Here is a 21,912-nt window from a genome sequence, read left to right as displayed (position 1 = left end):
AAAATATCACTTCAGTTCATCACACTCAAGAAAACCGTTCTTGTTTTTGTTCGCGGGTCTGTTTTGTTCCGTGTCAATAGCAAACACCACGATTCATACGTGTCTTGGCCTCATAATGTTGTAATTGGCTACAGTGGTCGACCTCTGCCCTCTGCTAATTCCTATTAGACATTACTATAAAGGGTTAAGTGCATACCAACTAAGGCCTTTTCATATGTTTTACCAGTAATTATTTATGGTGCCCTACTTTTCAAAAGAGAATTGTAGCGGCCTTGAGACTTTCCTAGTTTGGATGTGCATTTGGATACATTCACTTACAGTTCGTAACAAACCTGATGAACTAGCAGTGAGTGAGACACAAGTGTCAAGGGAGACAGATGCTTCAGCCCTCCGGCCTCACAGCTCCAGTGTGATAATCTGCTGTTCTCAACGTTTTTCCCGCTAAGTCACACATGAAAGAAGATGTGTACTCTGAGGACGGGCTCCCATGTGTGCTTCTCGGTGCATCGGCGTCTCCATGACCCGCGCCCTCCCCCTCCGCAAAAACTCATCAGGATGCAAGTGAGTGCAAGACATGTTTTTACAGGTACAAACTTGAATCTGCTCTAATTTATAAAAAGAGACGAGTTATTGTTAAACTTTCATTTTTGCCTTATTCAACAGAGGCTAGACCATGCTGCAGTAAGAAACAACTGTCAGGGGCATAAGGCAACGTTTTGTTTCTTTCAGTACAGGGAGTCCCTCTGCCCATCACGGCCACCCAGCGACCCTGCCGGCCAAGATGCTGTCTCCAAACAGCTCACGCAGTCTCGCAGAGCTGGGGTAACGAAGTCCCCATCACCAGTCACAAGCTCGTTCTTCATGTTTTTGCTGTGCAATGACACACATCACTTTTGTTCCCATTTCATGACCAAGGTAAGTCACACAGGCCATGCTACGTGGGGACAGAGAAACGCTGTCCTATGATATGCTCAGAAAAGGGAAAATGGAACATTTGTGGAAGCTCGAATGACCACTACAGATGTAAAAAGAGAAAAATTAGGGCACCTGGGTGGCTCAGTTGGTTAAGTGTCTGACTTTGGCTCAGGTCATGATCTTCTGGTTCATGAGTTTAAGCCCCACGTCAGGCTCTGTACTGATGGCTCAGAGCTTGGAGCCTGCTTCAGATTCTGTCTCCCTCTCTCTCTGCTCCTCCCCTACTCATGTGCGCGCTCTCTGTCTCTCTCTCTCTCTCTCTCTCTCTCTCTGTCAAAAATAAAAACATGAAAAAAAATTTAAAAAAAAATTTTATGCTTCAGGGCACCTGGGTGGCTCAGTCAGTTAAGTGCCTGACGTCGGCTCAGGTCATGACCTCATGGTTCATGGGTTCAAGCCCTGCGTCGGGCTCTGTGCTGACTGCTCAGAGCCTGGAGCCTGCTTCAGATTCTGTCTCCCTCTCTCTCTGCTCCTCCCCTACTCATGCTCTGTCACTCTCTCTCAAAAATAAATAAAAATTTTTAAAAAATACAAAGAGAAAAATTATTAAAAAGAAATGAGTTATGACATACCCCACTGCTCTGTTCATGAATTGTGCCTCCTGCTATCCAGTAAAAGCTCAGTTGGGCAGTCCCTCAGCTGAGGAGCATTCTTCTTGTCCCGTTGTCTCTAGCTTGCTACCTAGAAAGCAGTACTTCATGGATATTTTGCTGGCATTCACTTATTGCACATCCTGGTCTAGCGAAACTTAGAATTGTATGTCTTTACACATATGCACGAGCTTAATACCTAGATAAACACAGGGCTAGTCTGTCACATATGCTCAAAAATCAAAAGATGAAAATAGTCCTTCAAGAAAACAGTGGTGAACTGGACTGAAACTCAGTTTAAATAGCTACCTAACATTAGACAGTGCAATCTCTATTCTATAAATACCCACATATGCATATTTATAATGCTTAGGAAAAAAACGGAAATAGATTCGCTAAAATACTAACAGTGATTCTATGTGGTTATAATCATGATTGGAATATTAATTTGTATTTTACTTTTCTTTGATCTGGATCTTCTCAATTCCCTATAATGTCTTAAAAAGAAATAAAACTGTTGTTTTTGTGATTAGGCGACACAAGTGAAGAACAACCAGAGGAGGCCAAATTCTAAGATGGCCCCAGGACCCTTGTCCCTCAAGGTGCATGTTTTGTACATTCTCCTCCTCTGAGTGTGACTGTCATGGACTGTCACTCCCTTATCATTGTGTTATGTTTGTGGCAAAAGACATTTTGGTGATATATTTAAGGTCCTATCAGTGGATTTTGAGCTGATCAGAAGGGAGATTATTGTGGGTGGACATGAGTTCATCAGGTGGGCCCTTACAAGATGGCTTTTTTTTGAAAGAACAGTCTGCTGCCATGGTGGGAGTGGAGGGGGCCATGTGGCAAGGACCAGAAGGTGGCTTCTGGGAGCTGAGAGCAGTCCCTGCCTGACAGCTCGCAAGAGAACAGGGACCTCAGTAACTCAGCTGCGAAGAAATGAATTCTACTCCCCGCCAGTGAGGGGTAGAGAGGGCTTTGCACCCCCAAGGAAATAGCAACCCCCTTCTACGCCCTGATTTCAGCCTGTTGAGGTCCTGAGCAGAGTTCCTAGCTAACCAGTGCCTGGACTCAGCCCCTGGGCATGGAGAGATAATGCATTTATGTTGTCTTAAGTCACAGAGTTTGTGATGCTTCATGACACCGTAATGAAACCTACACTGTCCTTTCAACAGCTGCCAAACGCTTCTACCATTCAGTAGATTTTATTTGAAATCAGGAAACAGTGAGGCTGAACGTACATTTTCAAGAGAAGAAAGAGAGGCGCCTGGGTGGCTCAGTCGGTTGAGCAGGTTGTGATCTTGAGGTTCATGAGTTTGAGCCCAGCGTCAGGCTCTCTGCTGTCAGCATGGAGTCCGCTTTGGATCTTCTCCCTCTCTCTCTCTGCCTCTCCTCTGCTTGTGCTCTCTCAGAAATAAACATTTTTTTTAAAAAGAAGAAGGAGGAAGAGATTCTTCAAATAGAAATCAGCGTTGCAGTAGCTTTAATGAGAGGTTACTGGGAGAGGCACAGGAGGGGACCTGGGGCAGTGCTGGAAATTGTCGGCATCTTGGTAAGGGTGCTTGATCTAGACGCTGGTATATACATATATTAAAACGTATTGAGCAGGACTCTTTTAAAAAAAATTTTTTTTAAGTTTATTTATTCATTTTTAAGTAATCTCTACACCCAACATTGGGCTCAAACCCGTGAGCCTGAGCTCAAGACTCACACACTCCTCTGAGCCAGCCAGGTGCCCCTGGTACTGTATATTTAAGATTTGTGTGTGTGTAACTTGTATCGCAACAAAAAAATAATGAAAACCCAGTGAGCTTAATATTCAGTCATTACCATAACTCTGTAGGGTAAAATCTGTGCTTATTGGGCCTGGTAGGCCCTCAAAGAATAGTTTTGTGTGTGTGGTAAGACATACAGAACATGCAGTTTACCACTGTAATAATTTTAAGTGTACAATTCAGTGACATTAAGTACGTTCACACTGTTATGGAGAGCACCACTGTCCATCTCCAGGACTTTTTCATCATTCCAAACTGAAAAGAAATATGTTTTTTATTGAGATACCTGGCTCTATTTTCTTTCTGCCATGCATGACCAGCCACGAAACGATGTAGGGTAGTTATCAAGGCACCCGCTAATAGTATGCTGAATTTATGTATGAGGTTGACATACGCTCTCATAGGCTTCCAAGTTTTAGTGAAGTAAATATTCTTTGAAGACGGCTGTTTATTTTACCCAATTTTATTTTATTTTTTTATTTTTTAATGCTTCTTTATTTTGGGAGGGAGAGCATGCACGCACGAGCAGGAAAGGGGCAGAAAGGGAGAGAGAGAATCCCAAGCAGGCTCTGCACTGACAGTGGGACTCGATCCCATGAATCATGAGATCATGACCTGAGCCAAAGTCAGACATTTAACCAACTGAGCCACCCCATTGCCCCTATTTTACCTAATTTTATAAACCAGGATTTTTATTAATCCCTTTCTAGTCCCACCCCCCCCCATCGTTTCCTTGCCCAAACCACTTTCTCTGTTGTAATAGTCACTTGTGGTTTTCAAAACTGAGACCTTTGACCCTTGTCCCTGTGTCTCACCTGAAATGCTGTCCCATCCTATGCCTGCCAGACTTCGTGAACTTATTCAGAAAATTGTTTTGGGCACAGAATGTGTGCTAGGTGCTGGGGATAGACTGGTGGATGTGACTTAATGGACTTAGTCCTGTCATCCTGGCCCTTGTCTTCTGATACCAGCTCTTTGTGAAACTCTCTTCTGCCTTCCTTCTGTATTCTTCTCACCCTCCACCATTGGCTGAGGCTCTTTTTAGAATTTATACACACACCCCCCTTCAGAAAAATCCCTCCGTGGATCACATTTATTTATATCCCTGTCTCCTCTGTTTAACTGAAAGTTCCTTGAAAATTGGGCTCTTCCTTGTTCGCCTGTGTGTCCTGCGTCCCTAACACATTGCCTCGCCTGGTTGACTCTCGTTGAATACTCTCTAAATGACTGAGTTGGTGTGGGGTAGGGATGTTAAGATATACCTGCATTATAGACGCTTACCCAAAGATCACGGCACCTTCACATCTGTAAGCTACTACAAAGTTTAGTTAATAGTTAAATGGGTAGACAAAACGAGGAGGGCACATTTAAACTCTCCTTGCGATGGATTTATATTATTAATTAAACAGAGGTACGTAGGAACCTGTGCACATGTACTTCCTCTAGAAATCGGCTCCCTTTCTTATTAATTAAGCTGGAGATTGCACGGTATAAATCTCCCAATGGTTATTCCACTCATGTCATACATACTAATGAGGGCGAGTGTGGTGTTGGTGGTGGTGGTGGAAATCACTTATTCAGCTGTGGGAAAAATAACATCAGGGCTCAGACCCCCTGCTGACTTTGCACACAGTTTTTCAAAGCTTTAAATTGGCATGCTAATTAAGTGGCTGAGCGCACTAAATAAAGAACACGTCATAGCAAGGGTTAGAAGCGATTCCTTGTGTTTCTTCACTTAGCATCTCGTAGGTAAGGGTAGACAGTATAGACCCCTTCTCCACCTCTCTTTCCGTCAGACCAGACGTCGTCTGCCGTTTTCCAGGTTTCCATCACAATCGTAGTTCAGAGGAGTGTTCAGAGTTCCCAGCAGCCCCAGGGAGACTAATTTTGATACAAAATGTCAGTTATGCTTGTCGCTTTCATACTGTGTGTATTTAACATTTAAAAACGTGGGTGATAATCTTCTTAGCTAAGAATGTCTGAAAACACCTACTCTTGACTCTTGAACAGGAGGGTTAGGGGCGCTGATCCCCACACAGTCAAAAATCCAGGTATAACCTTTGACTCCCCCAAACACTTAACTACCACTGTTGACTAGAAGCCTTGCCGATAACATCGTCGATTAACACAGATATGTATGTTATATGGATTATATACTATATTCCTACAGTAAAGAAAGCTAAAGAAAACAAAATGTTATTTCAGAAAATCAGAATGAAGTGAAAATACATGTACTGTACTCTCCCGTATTTATTGAAGAAAATCCGCTTGTGAGGGGACGTGTGCAGTTCAAACCCGTGTTACTCAAGGGTCAATGTATTCTGGAAAACAGATACTCAGACTTGATGATTGTGCCTACAACATTTACTCACTTCCAGAAAGAGAAGAAAGGTTAAGTCCCCAAGTCATTGTTTTATCTGGAGGAAATGATACGAGCTCTTCCTGGAAATGAAATATGTGTTATTTTCTACAAGCCCACATGCTTCGTCAGCTGTATTTGTATCCGGACTAAGGTTAAGGATGGCAGAACTGAAATACGGCAATGTTAATTTCACAGTCTATCCGCCTGCTGTTTTTTTTTTTTTCTTTTCTGAATGTCAGTACGCATCTTTCTTTAAATCACAGGGAAAGCATTTATGTGAGTATGAATATGCAAAGATGACTTTTTTTTCTAAGTTTATTTATTTTGAGAGAGAGAGAGAGAGCAGGCTCGTGCAAGCAGAGGAGGGGCAGAGAGAGAGGGAGACAGAGAGAATCCCAAGCAGGCTCTGTACCGTCAGCATGGAGCTCAACACAGGGCTGGAACTCACAAACTGTGAGATCATGACCTGAGCCGAAGTTGGACGCTTAAGCGACTGAGCTTTAGGGGACTCGGGTGCCCCTAAAGCTGACTTTTAAATTGTTTCATAAGGACGTTGAGATGAAACAATTCTTCCCACAGGAAAACGGGTGACTTGGTATTGCCATTTTATTCCCTACCGTTTGCTTTTCCGAATGTTACGGGCATAAAAATGTAGAAACAACTCATGCTAAGCAACTGCCGGTGGATTGGTGAATTGATTGAATGTGTTTGTTTAGATTGGGGCTGGACCAAAACCTAGAACCTAGAGGTCCAGGCATGGGCAGCGTCTTGGCCAGTGTCACACAGCCGGCTCGCAACACTGCCAAGAGCGGACCCTCAGTGCGCACTGCCAACTGGATTATCATGCCACTGGAGATAAGAGACATAACTGCAAAAAGGAATTTCCCCCTCTCTTTTGTTTCCTTATTTTTTTTTCACCCAAGTTTTCCTCCATCTGTATCTTGATATGGTATATATTAGCAGTAATAAAAGATCTCACTTTTGTTTTCATTTCTAATTTTTCTTGATGCATCCAATTCCCGCCCCCTCCCCCTCCCCCGGCTAACGCTTTCCACCCCTGCTCCTCAATATTCTGTTCCTCAGGGAGCTGGATCTGTTTTTCATGTTTTCTTGGCTGAATCAAGACAGCAGGAAGAATTGAAATGCTGACTTTGTCTTTTTCCTTATATTACCACAAAAGTAGAGGGAGATGGGGTGGTGGGGAGGGAAGTCTTAACCGTAAGAGGGCGCCTGGGCGGTTCAGTCGGTTAAGTGTCCAATTTCAGCTCAGGTCATGATCCTGTGGTTTGTGAGTTTGAGCCCCAAATCAGGCTCTGCAGTGGTGGTGCGGAGCCTGCTTGGGGTTCTCTCTGTGCCTCCTCTCTCTCTCTCTCTCTCTCTCTCTCTCTCTGCCGCTTCCCCACTTGTGTTCTCTCTCTCTCTCTCTCTGCCGCTTCCCCACTTGTGTTCTCTCTCTCTCTCTCTCTCTGTCAAAACAAATAAACTTAACCTAAGAAACTGCTCCTTTAAAAAAATTTTTTTAATGTTTATTATTTTGAGAGAGAGAGAGAGAGAGAGAGAGTGCGTGCACTAGTGGGGGAGGGGCAGGGAGAGAGGGAGACACAAAATCTGAAGCAGCCCGAGCAGGCAGCACAGAGCTTGACAGCGGGCTCGAACCCATGGACCGCAAGATCATAACCTGAGCCAAAGTCAAACACTGAACCGACTGAGCCGCCCGGGCACCTTCTATAAGAGGGTCTTTCCGGCACACCAGTCACCTTGTGTTGCTGACTCACAGAGGGGATCCTGTTTTCTAATGACTGTATTGAATTGGATTCCATTTTCACCCAGTGACACCATTCTCGAAGCTGGCACCTCTGCTAGAGAAGAGAGAGGGGACGCGCCACATGGCGAGGGGATGTGACATATCCGCCACGTTCTTGGAAGGAGCGGAATGTACCACACAAGGGCCGACTCCAGATCTGATCTGGGTAAGTCATGACCCCTTTGGGCCTTGTGGCCTCATCTACAAAATGGGGACAAAAACTCCTCCTTCTCCAGTGAGGCCGTGGCGGTTAACCAAAGCGCTTGGCACAAAGCCTGGCCTGCAGTCCGTTAGCGTTTTTGCCGAGGGGCGCCAACAGGCAAGGCACAGTTTCTTGGGAATATTCGCAGGTTCTCTCTGAACTTCTTAGTCACGAAACGGAGCTCTGTTTCACTAAGTTTTCTTTCTTGTGGCTTGAGGGAGGGGAACGTGTTCATGCCTCCGGGAGGGGTGAAGGAGGAAGATGGTAGGACCCACATAAGACATCGGGGGCTCAGCCGAGTGGCCGGAGTCCCAGCCATGCTTTAATCCTCGGGAAGAAGTGCGGTGCCAGGCTGGAAACTGAGGCAAGAGCCAGAGACCCGAGTGGAGCAGGGCTTCTTCCAGTAAATTCCACTGCCCGCTGGCTGGAGGTTCTGAGCTGACTCGTGCTAAGGATTGCTTCCCAGTGGCATCACCGACTCCTTCCAAACTGGCTTTGGTTCCAAGTTCTGATGGGGGCGGGGGGTGCCCTCTTGTCATCTCTGTCTGTGTAGCAACATAGGCCCCCACCCTTCACACGCATCCACTGCTTTCTTGGGTGTTCCTGGTGGCCCCTCTGCTCTTACCCGACATTCTAGGCTCCTACCCCTGGGTGCACGGAAGGTTTTCATGCTTTCTAGAACGCTATCTCCTTTCATCCCTACGCTGTCAACACTGGCATTTGCAAAGCCACCTCTGTATATGCAGTGGAACAATGTCAGCACTGCCCGTTCCTGTTGAGACAGGAAACCCCACCTTGATACAGAGATTCAAGAAGTGGGTGCAGGTCTACACGGATCCTCAACGACCTTGAATCTCTGGTCACCGCGAGATTTCATGGGATATGTCTGGAGGGCATTTCCACGTCACCTCAGGCCCAGAGTTCCACCCCCAAACTTGGCCCTCCCGTCCTGGTCAACCCCCACGCCGTGAGAGCCGCACGATCCTTCGGAGAAGTAGACGATGCCTCTTATGCGGGCAGCCTCTTTCTGCGTGGACCCGACCCACGGGGCTTCATTGAACCTGCGCCCCTTCTTGTGCTCCTCCCAGTGTGACAAGGGGGAGAATGAGGCTCTCCGCAATACGGCGTGAAAGCGCCGAGAGGAGGTGGAATCTAGGGTAAAAATTCATTTTTCTTGTTGCCATATTTCTTCTGCTTGTTAGACTTTCTTTGCACCCTCAAGCTCTTGTCAGCGACCCATTTGTGAATGGAGACGTTTCCGCTTTGAAGTCATAATTTATCCTTGCAAGAGCTGCTAAAAGAAACACTTTTAAACTCAGATCTGAGCGTAGGCTGGGAATTATAAGTCACCTCCGAGCACTTGGGTAAATTGCAAAGAGTAGAGTCTTTTTACCTCAGGGAGCCAATTTTAACTTACTGCTTTTTCTTCTCTGAAGATACTTCGCTCAAACATTTTCTCCCCCTTGCTTTCGTTGCGAATCTTGACTCAGGCTGTACAAATTAGCCATTTGCGATTTATTTATGGCGTTTAGTTTCCTATAAGTTAACTGGTGACTACCTTAGCATTAACCATCTAGCTAAACAAGAGTTTTAAAAATTAGCCTATGGAAAGCCTAGGGAAACACTGAATTTTTCCAGTCTCCTCCAAGAAAATTACAGTTACCACCAGCCATCTCTCTAACATGGCGTCAGAGAGAGGATATAGCAGAGGCGGGCAAACCATGGACACTAGCATCCATATGCCTGGATTTGACTCATGCCTTTAACCACTAAGCTGGCTCTGTGACCTAGAGCAAGTTACTAAACCTCTCTGTGCCTTGGGTTCCTCATCTGGGAATGGAAACAATGCCCGTATGCAAATAGTGGATGCGTTAAACTGTAACTCAAGGCAGAGTGGTGCTTGAGGCCTAGAAAGAAAAACGGAAATATGCTTTCTTCTCATTACGTTGTCTTCTGAATGTGTAGTATTTGAATTCTTAGAGGAGCAAGACATACAGATAGGCCAGGAAAACATGTATTTGTAAAAACAGGTCTCTTTTGCTTTTATATTACATTAACTATAAAATCAGCTAGGAGAAGCAGATCAGATTTTAATTTTTTTTTTTCAACGTTTTTTTATTTATTTTTGGGACAGAGAGAGACAGAGCATGAACGGGGGAGGGGCAGAGAGAGAGGGAGACACAGAATCGGAAACAGGCTCCAGGCTCCAAGCCATCAGCCCAGAGCCTGACGCGGGGCTCGAACTCACAGACCGCGAGATCGTGACCTGGCTGAAGTCGGACGCTTAACCGACTGCGCCACCCAGGCGCCCCACAGATCAGATTTTAATACAAAAGTGCCCCATAGATGGAGTCGCTGAAAATGTGTGTGTGTGTGTGTGTGTGTGTGTGTGTGTGTGTGTACATGTGTGAAGTGCAATCAGCTGCCTTATCTGTGTGGATCTTCTGGGTCTTATGACAGTGCTGTTTTGAGCCTCCTGTTTTAAAGTTGGAGAGAAATGTCTTCAATGTGTGAGATTGCACAGTACAACCCGTCTGAATGAACAGGGCTATAGTAAGTGGCCAGCCAACGTCTCTGGTGGCTCCCTTCACCCCTTGCCTACCTTTCCACACACTCTCAGGAGGGAAGGACAAGTAACACATTTTATGTGAGCTTTACAAGAACAGAAAAATAATAAAAACATGTATCTATCTCCATATGTTACTGCTTTTCCTACGTACTGAGTTTTCAGGGTAACTATCCTGTTAAATTTGCCCGTTGCTGATGAAGCTATTCAGGAGTAAACAATACCCTCTGTCATTTGACAGGCAGCCAAATTTTCCTCAGAAGATTCTTTTGGAACCCCCTAAAATGTCCCTTTGTTGGAATCCACAGAAAGTCACAAGAGAACAGCTGAGCTGTGTAACTGAGTTTAATTTATTATGTGCGCACGCGCGCGCGCACACACACACACACACACACACACACACACACATCCTTGTCCCTCATTCCTTCACGTTTTCCTGGGGTTGGTTAGCAAAAAAATTTGAGGCTGACTCTCCTGATTTGGGGCCATGACTGCTCTACCTTTCCAGGAGTTCAAATGCATTACGGTCATTCTTTCATCTCCAGTGTGACCTTAGCAGAGCTGTCCTGTCATACCCATTTTATTGCCAGAAAGTCCAAGGAGAATTCCAGGGATTTGGCCACATCGGGGGTAAAACCTATTAATTACCTGGCAGTTGCGATTCAGCCACAGACTCAAGCAGTTCTCCAGTTGTTGGGGGGCCCCTGGGGGGAGAGGTGGATATAGGGAGAGGTTTGCACAGTCTCAGCCTGGAGGCTCAGAGTTGTGTCCAACACTGTTTCCTTCCTTCTGATCCTGCACGAAGATAAGGTCCTCTCGTATCTTGCTTTCGGTGCCCACACAGATCCTTCCCTTCTAATATGTATCGTGTTGCAATCTTATATTGGTCTTTATGATCACCTGAATAATCTGTCTCCTCTGGGAGGGCAGGAGCTCCATAAGGAGAATGTTTTCCTAATCACTGTATTCTCAGCACCTAACCCAGTGCCTGGCATACAGTTGGTGCTTAGTAATGACTGGTTGAGGGCTGTCCTCTCTGTGCATGTTTCTTATGCAACTTCTCAGTGTCCTCTACGATACCACTGACTCAGTGAGTGCTGACAGTGGCCAGATGGGATAGGGGAGGTGGACATCATCACATAGTCCTCCGGGCAGGCAAGTATTTTCCGTCAACCGACAGTTTAATGAGAATTTAATAGATTTGCACTGTTTACTTACTTTGCACTCAGTGCTAAAAATTAAGGGAAATGGTAAAAAGTACAATAGTGGGGCGCCTGGGTGGCTCAGTCGGTTAAGCCTCTGACTTTAGCTCAGGTCAGGATCTCACAGTTTGTGAGTTCAAGCTCCGCATCAGGCTCTGTGCTGATAGCTCGGAGCCTGGAGCCTGCTTCAGATTCTGTGTCTCCCTCTCTTTCTGGCCCTCTCTCTCTCTATCTCTCTCTCTCTCTCAGAAGTAAAGAAACATTAAAAAAAATTTTTTTTTTTAATTACAATAGTGTCAGGGTACCTGGGTAGCTCAGTCGCGTAAGCCTTCGACTCTTGATCTGCGCTCAGGTCATGATCTCACCATTTGTGGGTTTGACTCCTGCATCGGGCTCCTCATTGACAGCGCGGAGCCTTCTTGGGGTCCTCTCTCTCTCTCTCTCTCTGTGCCCCTCCCCTGTGCGCGCGCTCTCTCTCTCTCAAAATTACTAAATAAGTAACACATTAGTGTCCTTGCCTAGAGAACTTCCAAATATAGCTGGCAAGATGGGTCCTACATGGCATACTAAACGCTAACCAAAACACCCAAACCTGAGACTGCTTCTCAGGGTAATAAAATTTCAAATAACGGAGAAGATGGTGTTCTGAGGTGGACAGAAAAGGTTCATACGGAGTTAGAACTTAGGAAAGATGTGTAGGATTGAGATGTATCAAGGGGCAGAGGTGAGACTTTGTATATGGCGGGGTGGGGGGAAGAGGCAGCATGGGCAAGGGCATGGAGTCTGGCCTGGGCACGTGACCACATGAGCACGGCCGATGTGCGAAGAGAGGCCACTAACCTGGCCAGCCTGGCATGGACTTGAGAAAGAGAGAGGGCATCAAGGCCAAACCATGGAGAGCCCAGACCTGTGGTTTGTTATCTTAATACCACCCTTTGACCAGCCCTATGGGGGAAGGGGGGTGACAGTAATTTGGACCGTAACGGAGGTTGAAGGGAGATACAAGAACTCCTACTGGTACCTCCAGCCCACACTCTCCTCTTGGTTTTGATTCCACCACAGTCAGCACTCAGTTCTTGGGCTTAAAAATTTCCCATTGTTGAACGAGCCTTATCTCTCTCTAAGGCAGTGACTTTCAAACTTGGGTGTGCATCGAATCCCTTTGGGGTCTTATTTTAAGTGCTGATGTCTGGGACCCGTTTCGTACCCCACACCCAAGTTCTGATTCGGTAGGATTCAATCAGGTCTTGGGGATCTGCATTTTTGCAAGGGCCCATCGTGCTCCATGGACCATGCTTGGCGAATATAGCCCTAAGGAGTAAGTAGTCATAGGAGCAGTAAAAATGTCAGAAGTTGGGCAGCCAGCAAAACACATTTTAAACACATATATTTTTTTAAGTTTTATTTATTTTGAGAGAGAGAGAGAGAGACTGAGACTGCACACCCCAAGCAGACTCCACACCGTCAACACAGAGCCTGATGTGGGGCTTGAACTCATGACCTGTGAGATCACAACCTGAGCCAAAACCAAGAACTGGATGCTTAACCGACTGAGCCACCCAGGCACCCCAAAGGCATTAGTAATGGAAGCAAGCTGCACAGTGAGTTACTAAGACACTGTTCTGTGATGAAATTCCAGCACCGTCCAAGCCATTCTTATCTTTCTCATCATTTGGGAGGTTACCTTAACTTGATGAGTAGTGTGATATGTGCCGTGGGCATGGAAATGATCCGATTTCCAGAAGCCCAGGTAGAGAGAATATTAAAGCTCACCTTAATCCAAGGACATGCTGAGAGCAGCCACTTGAATTTATGTTTTGCTATCAGCTGGACCCAGAGTAGCTCATTTTACACCACAATTAGTAGCAAATTACAGTCAGACTGACTTTCAAAAGAGCTGGTTACATTCTGCTAGGAAACAATTTAAAGGATCAGATTGGTACCGCCACTAAATCAAACAGGCTCATCTGGCTCCTGAGACCCGGACCTCCCAGCCTTCATACCACTGGACTCCCCACAAGGTCACACCATTTGAGTGTGACACCTGGAATCAGCTGATAGGACGTGGTACAGATGGGAATGTGGGGTCCGGTTTTGTATGAGTGAGCCTACTCAGGGCCTGAATTTGAAGAAATTGTAAAAAAAAAATATTATTCTTCTAGCTAGCAGGGTAAAACCTCCATAATACCTACTGTACCAGAAATCCTTATTTTCTCTGTGTTTGCCACTTTCTTGCAGTTTTATAATGAGAGAAAGCAGAGCTGAGAAGTCGCCTAGTGAAGAAAACACATTCTAGACTTAATCCCACTTTCCTTTTTTTTCTTTTGAACCTGCCGGCAAAAAGTGTTTGGCCTCATTGTATGTGATACTGGCTGGAGAGAGTCAGGTGTTCATTAGGGAATGCACAGAGCTTTCGATCTTAAGGTTAAATGAGTACAACGTAGCTGCCCTGACTCTACCATGCCACATCACAAAGCACCTATAATGCCTAGAGTTAGGGAAACAAAATCCCCCACCATTTGTGAATCTCCAACAAAAGGCACCAAAGGCGACCCTCAACTCACTTACGGGCAGGCAACCTTCCATGTCCCATAGACAATACAAGACAGGGAAAGAATGTTGTTGAATTGAAACTGATTTTGAATCCAAAGCCAACACCCTTTTCAAAAATGTAAAACATTTTGCTGTTTAGAATATCTACTAGGCACTGAATGGGTAGGTTGCTGGCAGTTCTCCAGGACCACCCAGTTTTTGACTCCCACCCAGCTCAACTTCCAGCTTCCGATCTCCAGCTCACATTAAAGGAGACACACTTACCCTAAAAGACATCTTGCTTGTTTTCTTCTTTCATGTTCTCTAATCATTCACCACTTAGAACAGATGGGTTGGCCATGCTGAGGGTAGCTACAGAAATATTCTGAGTTTTCATGTCCTATACATCTTCCTATACATCGAGGAAGAAAGTGACAGAAACCCTGGACCTGAGCTTCTAAACATTTTGGAAGTGGATGGAGGGAGATCTGTGTCCACCTTCCTAAGCTGGGCCTCTCGGCACCCGAGAGTGGGGTGGGTGCCCATTCTGAACGATGCCTGTTTTTTTTTTTTCACTCCCTTCTGCACATCATAATGAAATCTCTGACCTGACAGTTGTCTCCTTTCACCTGTATCAGATAATAAAATAAAGGGTAAATTCTCAAGGTAAAAAGGAAATGAAATGACCCATTTCCAAGATGGAAGGGGAGGCTAGAGTCCTCCTATCATTTGATAAGTGTGCATTACCTCCAGAATCTGTGTGTCAAAAGTGAAACTCCCTGGCATATTTGCAATCTACACTTGGATGTGTTTTCAAGGTCCCAGTAATTTGGACTCTTCAAAGAATCTGGGTTGAGGTGCAAGGCCGGAGAAGGGTGTCTGTAGGACAGGGATCTGCTTGAACCTCTCCTTCATGCTTCCCTTCCATCTGTCCACCTCTTGTCCTCTTGCTCAACAGAAAGTGCGACAGGAGCCAAGGAGGAAGCAGCGTTTCCAATCTCAATGCAACATTTTTAGGTGTGCCGTTGAACTTGTTACCTACACACGTTTGTTGAGTTGGCTCTATTCAGGTTGAATTCTGGGATTGCCTCTGGGATTGGGGTCTTAAAGGGAACCGGAAAGAACCCTTGTGATCCCCTCTAGGGCAGCCTTCTTAGTCTTCTGGGGATTCTGTAGACTGTGATCCAACCTGCCATCCAGCTCTGAGGTCTGCCATTCCTTTGCTGCTTATTTCTTTTCTCTCCCTCAGTCATGGATCACCTCAGTTTTCCATGGGGTCATCAAAAATCATGGCGCCCAGCCTACTGACTTTACAGCGGACGATGCCATGGCCTGTGAAACTTGAGTGACTTCTCTACACATCTGTGTGTGCTCCTCTCCTGACTTTTCCATCCTTTACGTGTGAGTATGTGTGTGAGAGAGAGAAAGGGCTGATATTTATTGGGATTCTGTTGCGTGCCAGACTAGAAGTTTTTTATACATTATCTTCTTGAGCCTCTTATCTGCTCTGTGACCTAGGTGTTACTATGACATGTACTGGAGGAGAAAATAAAGGCTCAAAGAGGTTAAGTAATTTGCTCAAGATTGCTCGTCCGTGGGGAGCTGGGATAAGGCTGCCCATCTGACTTGGCCCAGGACCGTTCCATTATACCCTGTCTCTAGGGCCCTGCATGGGGCACTGCCCATACCTTTAGACATAGGAAGCTTCTTCTCGTGGGGGATGAGAGGATGGCTGGGCAGAAGCCGGCTCATGATCTCGAAGGATGTGCATCTTACCTCTGCAGCTTGAGGCACAGGAGGGGGCTCACGGTGTGTGTGTGTGTGTGTGTGTGTGTGTGTGTGTGTGTGTGTGTATGGCCTGAGGACAGCAGCCTGGTGAGAGGGGGATATTCTGCTGCTCTCACATCACCTGCCCCACTTCTCACCTTTCCCCTTTGAGGATCTTTTTCTTTCTAAATTGACATCAAGGGTGTTAACAGGGGTGTTGCAGGGGTGTTAACGATAAGGACGCTAGTATTATAAGGACATGGTATTATGTCAGATGACAGACATGCTTCCAGGGAGCAGGTTGGGGATGGGGAGGTGGAGGGAAAAGGAAGAAAGCAGGTGTCTTCTCTTTGGAGGATAAAACTCTCAGGTCACCCTGCCTGTCAGGTACGTACCAAACAGGAGGACATGATTTCCCAGGCCCTTGGCAGAAGGGGTCTGTGGGGTTCAGGTTTCTCAGGCATGAGTGTAGAGGCTGGTTTCCTCATCAGGTGGCCCTCCAAATGGAGGTAGGAAAGGAGGTAAGTGAGGAGGGAATTTACACTTATTGGTCAGGTGCGTTTCAGGTGCAAGGCTCCTGGCTTTACCTGCGTCTCTTCAGAACCAGAGAAAACAGTGCTTCCTGCCTTCAGGAAGGGCTGACTTGGACCTTGTGCGTCCTTCTGCTAAGACTATATCTGTGTGATAAATGTTTTCTTTCTTTTTTAGTATTTATTTTTGAGAGCGAGGCAGTGTGTGTGTGTGTGTGTGTGTGTGTGTGCGCACGCGTGCGCGGATGCACGTGTGTGCGGGTGCACATGTGCCCAGGGCAAGGGCAGAGAGGGAGGGAGAGAGAGAATCCCAAGCAGGGTCCACACCGTTCAGTGCGGAACCCGACGCAGGGCTTGAACCCACAAGCCATGAGATCATGACCTGAGCTGAAATCAAGAGTCAGACGCTTAACCGACCAAGACGCCCAGGCGCCCCAATATTCAGCAAATGTTTTCTAACGGGGGACCTCTCTTGGAGGAAACCCTCTGAAAAGTAAAACCCATAGTCCATGATTTCTTCTGTCTTCATTCATTACGTTTGTCTTTCAAGTCCCAATTTTTCTTTTTCTTAAGAAAATTTTTTTTTAATGTTTATTTTTGAGAAAGAAAGAGAGCGAGCGTGAGCACAGGAGGGGCAGAGAAAGAGGGAGACACAGAATCTGTAGGCTCTGGGCTCAAAGCTGTCAGAGCCCTAAGCAGGACTCAAAGTCACGAACCATGAGATCATGACCTGAGCCAAAGTCAGATGCTGACTGAGCCACCCAGGCGCCCCTGAATCCCACTTTTCTTTAAAGTGGGATTTGACTTTAGCTCCTTTTTAGGATGGCAAATTGCCAAAAACCTTTGTTTTTGTTTTTGTTTACATCTGTGCAGAACAAAAAGTTTGCAGACTGGTAGAGCTATTTGAATGCAGGTAATCCCAAGGAAAAGTCTGTAGAATCCAGCCAAACGTGGATTTCGCTTTCAGGAAGCGTAGAAAGCAGCTTTCGGGAGGTCAGAGGAAACTGAAGTTGTTTTATTATTTTACACAGGAAAACAAAACCCCAAGACACAAGCATAACATCACACAGGTTCCCAGTGCTTTTAGTTGTCATGAATACCCACTGCTCTTTTCCACACAAACCTTGTTAGGAATCCAGATTTATGACTGCTGCTTTGATGACAGTGGAGAAGTCAATCCACTGCATGTTTTTGGTTGGCCAGATTATCACTGAAAGGAAAAAACCAGAAAACACTGCAGAAGTGTGCACTCCTGATGGCCACGCCAGGCTTTTGCATTTCTTTGATAATTCTTTCACCTTGTCCTCCTTCAGTACAGCTGGGGCTGACCTACTTTGTTCCTTCATTATGGAGTTTTGCGTAGGTAAGAATAATAAGATGAGGAAGCTCTGATGTTAAAACTCGTCCCTGGCACTCAGCAAGGCTTCCCAGCCTCAAATCCCTGGGCCGGCCTCATGAATTTTATTTATGCATTCATTTATTTATATGATGTCTGGTGCTGAGACCTGCATGAAAAATTAAAGCACAAATTCATCAGAAGGACCCGCAGTGGTGCGAGATTAAAATTTGAACCCCTGAACTCTCTGACACCTTCTGCGGTAGAAAGAACTAGATCATTACTGAGCTTCACAAACAAAGGAAGCTCTCTTCTTCTCCCCCAATAAGGGAAGGGGCAGACCTGAGAATACTCACACCGCTCAAAACATCACTCACAACATCCCAAACCAAAACAAAAGCAGTGTGCCAAAGGGCCAAACAGACAGGCGAAGAAATCAGCAAGCCCTGGTGAGTTGCCAGATTTGGCTTCTGGCTGTTTGCCCTGTGGGCGATTACGTAATTCCCAGACGAGAGCCCTCCCCTGCCTGCGAGTGAATTTCAGCCTGTCCTGTTAGGCTTTTACTCCTAAGGACTGGCAGCCAAAATAGGTGAGAATCTCACTTCCTCTGATGCAGCGAGGCTGCTGATTGTTATTAGGTGATTTTGTTGTTAGTGTCCCTGGGATGGGGTGGAAGGGAGAGCCATGTTTGTAAGATAATAGAATGAATTCCACTCCTCTCTTTCAAAAAATTAACTAAATGGCTTCTATTTTACAGTCTTTTCTTTTCTTTTCTTTTCTCTTTTCTTTTCTTTTCTTTTCTTTTCTTTTCTTTTTTCTTTTTAGTTTATTTATTGATTTTGAGCGAGAGAGGGAGAGAATCCCAAGCAGGCTCCACACAGAGCTCGTGGACTATGAGATCATGACCTGAGCCAAGAGTTGGACGCTCAACCGACTGAGCCACCCAGGCTCCCTATTTTATTATTTTACACAATAAAATAAATGGGCAGAATAAATGGGCAGAACGTACACTCCATGGACAGGGGGTGGGGGTGAGGATCCCTCAGTTGCCTGGGTCCAGCTCATGGCTCAACCAGCAGCCATGTCCTCTCCATGACCTCCCCCAACAAGGTCCCCTGTGACCAATTGAGGAAAGAGGTAAAAGGCCAAAGAGTTTTCAGATGAGTTGGCTCTTAGTGTTTGTTGTAAGCTGACAGTAGGCTGCTGTCCTGTAGCTCCGTTCAGGGGCTGCTTGAAAGAAAGAGTGAAGAGAAATCCTCTCAACAGGGATTTGGGAGATGTATCTGATTAGCCACTCTGTGTTGAGAGACAAGTAGCCAAAGGAACAATAAATTTGGGCTCATGGTCAGTAATCAAGGGCTTGTCTGGTTGATGAGGGTGATCCAGAGGGAGAAAGATTGGAGGAGACGTGACAAAGAAGTCTGGGGAAGAAGGATATGGAAGCATCTATGGGAGGGAGCATGATATGTTGCAAACTTCCGATTAAACGTGAATGCTCAACAGAGAGCATCCATTCACCATGGAGGAGACACTAAACAACCAAGTTGAGAAAATGCCTTGGCCAGTGATGTCAATCCTTGGACACTCCAATACTGGCAAAAGGGGCTTCATGCCATGGTGGCAGGGATGAAAGCTATGCATGGGTTTCTAACAGCATGGGTTTCCTCTCACCACGGGTGATCTGCCCAACATTCTAGGGATAGAGACCAATAATGAGCTGCTAACTTGGCATCATTCTCTGTGGAGACTTGTCGGTAAGTGATTACCTTCAACCGCTGCCATCTTGAAGGAGCAGCAAGTCATGTTGACTGAATTAACATGGACACCGGACATAGGATTGCTTTTTCTGCCCGGAGGCATCCGCCAGCATGACTATCAAAGGGCTTGTAGAGCGCTCAGTTCACTGACACAGGATCCCACGTCATTGGACTGAGAGACTCAATTGTAGACATAGAGGTGTGGCAGTGGGCGCATGACCGTGGGATCCACTGGCCTGGTCACCTACTGTGTCACTCAGAAGTTGCTGGCTACAATGAAACAGCTTCTTAACAGCCACTGAGGATTCAGCTTAGAGATGATATGCTATGAGGATGGGCCCCATCCTCAGGACACTGAATGCACCCTACATCAACCACCATGATATGGGGCTGTGTCACCAGTAGGTAGCAAGTGTGAGTCTGGAAACCAAGGAGGTGTGGCTTTGCTGGTATCATTCCCAGTGACCCACTTAGGGCAGTGTTGCTTCTCGTTACTGCACTTCACGGCTTTCTGGGTTTAGATACCTCACTTTCCAGAAGGAGAACATTTCCATCAGGAAACTCAGCAGGTGTCACATTAAGCTTTAAGCCCTATCTGCTGACTGACCTTTGTGCCAGAGTCTTCCAAGCAAGGGAAATAATCTCCATCCAAGCAGGGTAATAGACTGGGATGATCAGGAGGAGGTAGGGCTACTGTCACATCCTGGGGTGTCTCTTGGAACTCCCTCACCCATTCTTTTAAAAGTGTATTTATTTTAAGAGACAGCGACAGAGCCCACGAGGGGCTTGATCCCACGAACCATGAGATCATGACCCAAGCTGAAGTCAAGAGTCCTTTGCTTAACTCACTGAGCCGCCCAGGCGCCCCTCCCTTAATTCATTTTTAACAATAAATAGACAAAGGCAGTGGCCACAGCCTGAGAAGGGCATGGCGACCACGGGCTCAGAGCATGTCATTGATGAAGGTCAGGGTGAGCCCACCAGGTCAACCCCTTAGACCCACAACGGTGCTAGCTGAGAGCGAGACGCGTCTAAAGCAATCGCAGAGTGGAGAGATGATGTGTATCGGTGACCTTGAGACCAGCTGCCCCAATGACAGCCGTATTTCATGTTACTAGCCTTCCTTAAGAGGAAATTTACCCAGAAAAACAGGCCAGCCAGAATCCAAGAGGAGCTGTTCCCAGATCTTCCCTTTGAAGAATGTGGATCCACGTGGCCCAGGGCTGAGCTGCCAGATCCCCCTTTTGGACAGAGGAGACTATCCCCGCAGCTTCAGAGAACATTCGTGACTCGGTGACCCGGGCCTCTCGGCCGAGGCCCTCTCTGGGAGCTGCCTTCCGCTAAAGAGAGCCAAGGTCACTCTCCCCCCAGGTCACAGCCTGCTCTCCAGAGGCAGCCCCCGTCCAGCGTGGGGTCAGTGTAATGGCCCATCTCCCTTGCAACGAGCAGGACATCTGGGAAGGCTCATCCCAGTCCTTGGATCAATTGAGGCCTTCAATTGCCACATCCCGGCCTTTCAACCCCTCCCTCTGCTTCTTCCGCCTCTGTTACTCCCTCGCATGTGTGGGGCTTGCGAATGCTTCCCAGTGGACTTCCTGCCTGCTGATCTCTGTCTCAGAGCTTTTTCCCGACGGCACCAACTTCACCTCAGAGCACTTTCGCCCGCCATACTTTTGACGCACTCTCCCTGAATTATCCTAATTTGGGAGTGTCTTCTGAATCCTGCTGGGACCCTCACTGATGGGAGCAGGGACCCAGGGGAGGCCTGACTGGTAGGGGTGTCTGGCCTGTTCTACGGTTCTAAATTCTGTGTTAGTACGAGCACCCACTCTCAGATGGAAGCCATATCCTTAAACCTACAGAATCAGCTTGATAAAGATATTTTGGCCTCTACGTTAATTCTGTGTTTAAATTCATGGGATTTAATCCCGTTTCATTCCTCAGGGGAAGCTACTCACTGGTTTCTCCTTCAGAAACCCTAACTCTGTCGAGCACAACTTGTACCAGGTTTGGCTCACGCAAGGATGCCTTTCAGACAGTGTGTTTGTGTGGTATGTTTGTGGGGTGTATGTGTGGTGTATGTTCGTGTGGGTAGGACGTGTGATGTGTGGTGTGTGTGGAGGCATGGGGGTTGGTCTGTGGTATACGTGTAGTGTGTGTGTGTGTGTGTGTGTGTGTGTGTGTGTGTGTGTGATGTATGTGGTATGTGATGTGGGGGGCATGTAGGATGCGGGCATGGTGTGTGTTGTGTATATGGTGTGTGATGTGGGGTGGGGGAGAAGCATCTAGCAAGCCTGAGCTCCTTTCAGTAGGACAGCTGTTATCACCTCTGTTATCACCTGGGACCTTAGAGTCCAGGCAGGTTGATTGGATCTCTTTCATTCTCAAGGTTATTTAAGCCATTGATGTATTCTGTGTCTAAAATCTCTTTTCTAAAAATTATTCTCATTACATAATTAATAAGTGAATTCATTCTCGTTCTTGAAAAAATAATTCAAACATTCCAGATAA

General features: G+C 46.3%; 1 long non-coding RNA gene across 1 annotated transcript in view; it reads left to right on the top strand.

The window, feature by feature from the left end:
* The first annotated feature begins 325 nt into the window (after nt 1-325).
* LOC147584533 (uncharacterized) overlaps nt 326-21,912 on the top strand; it is a 31,587-nt gene continuing 10,000 nt past the window's right edge. Inside the window, exons 1-3 of the long non-coding RNA XR_015255551.1 lie at nt 326-586; nt 730-915; nt 7,536-7,675. This is a non-coding gene — a long non-coding RNA (uncharacterized LOC147584533). The remainder of the gene's footprint in view (nt 587-729; nt 916-7,535; nt 7,676-21,912) is intronic.

Source organism: Puma concolor, chromosome A1 (genome assembly GCF_028749965.1).
Source record: "Puma concolor isolate L17-30 chromosome A1, mPumCon1.1.hap2, whole genome shotgun sequence".
NCBI classification, from domain to species: domain Eukaryota; kingdom Metazoa; phylum Chordata; class Mammalia; order Carnivora; family Felidae; genus Puma; species Puma concolor.
This window is presented reverse-complemented; position numbering and strand designations above follow the sequence as displayed.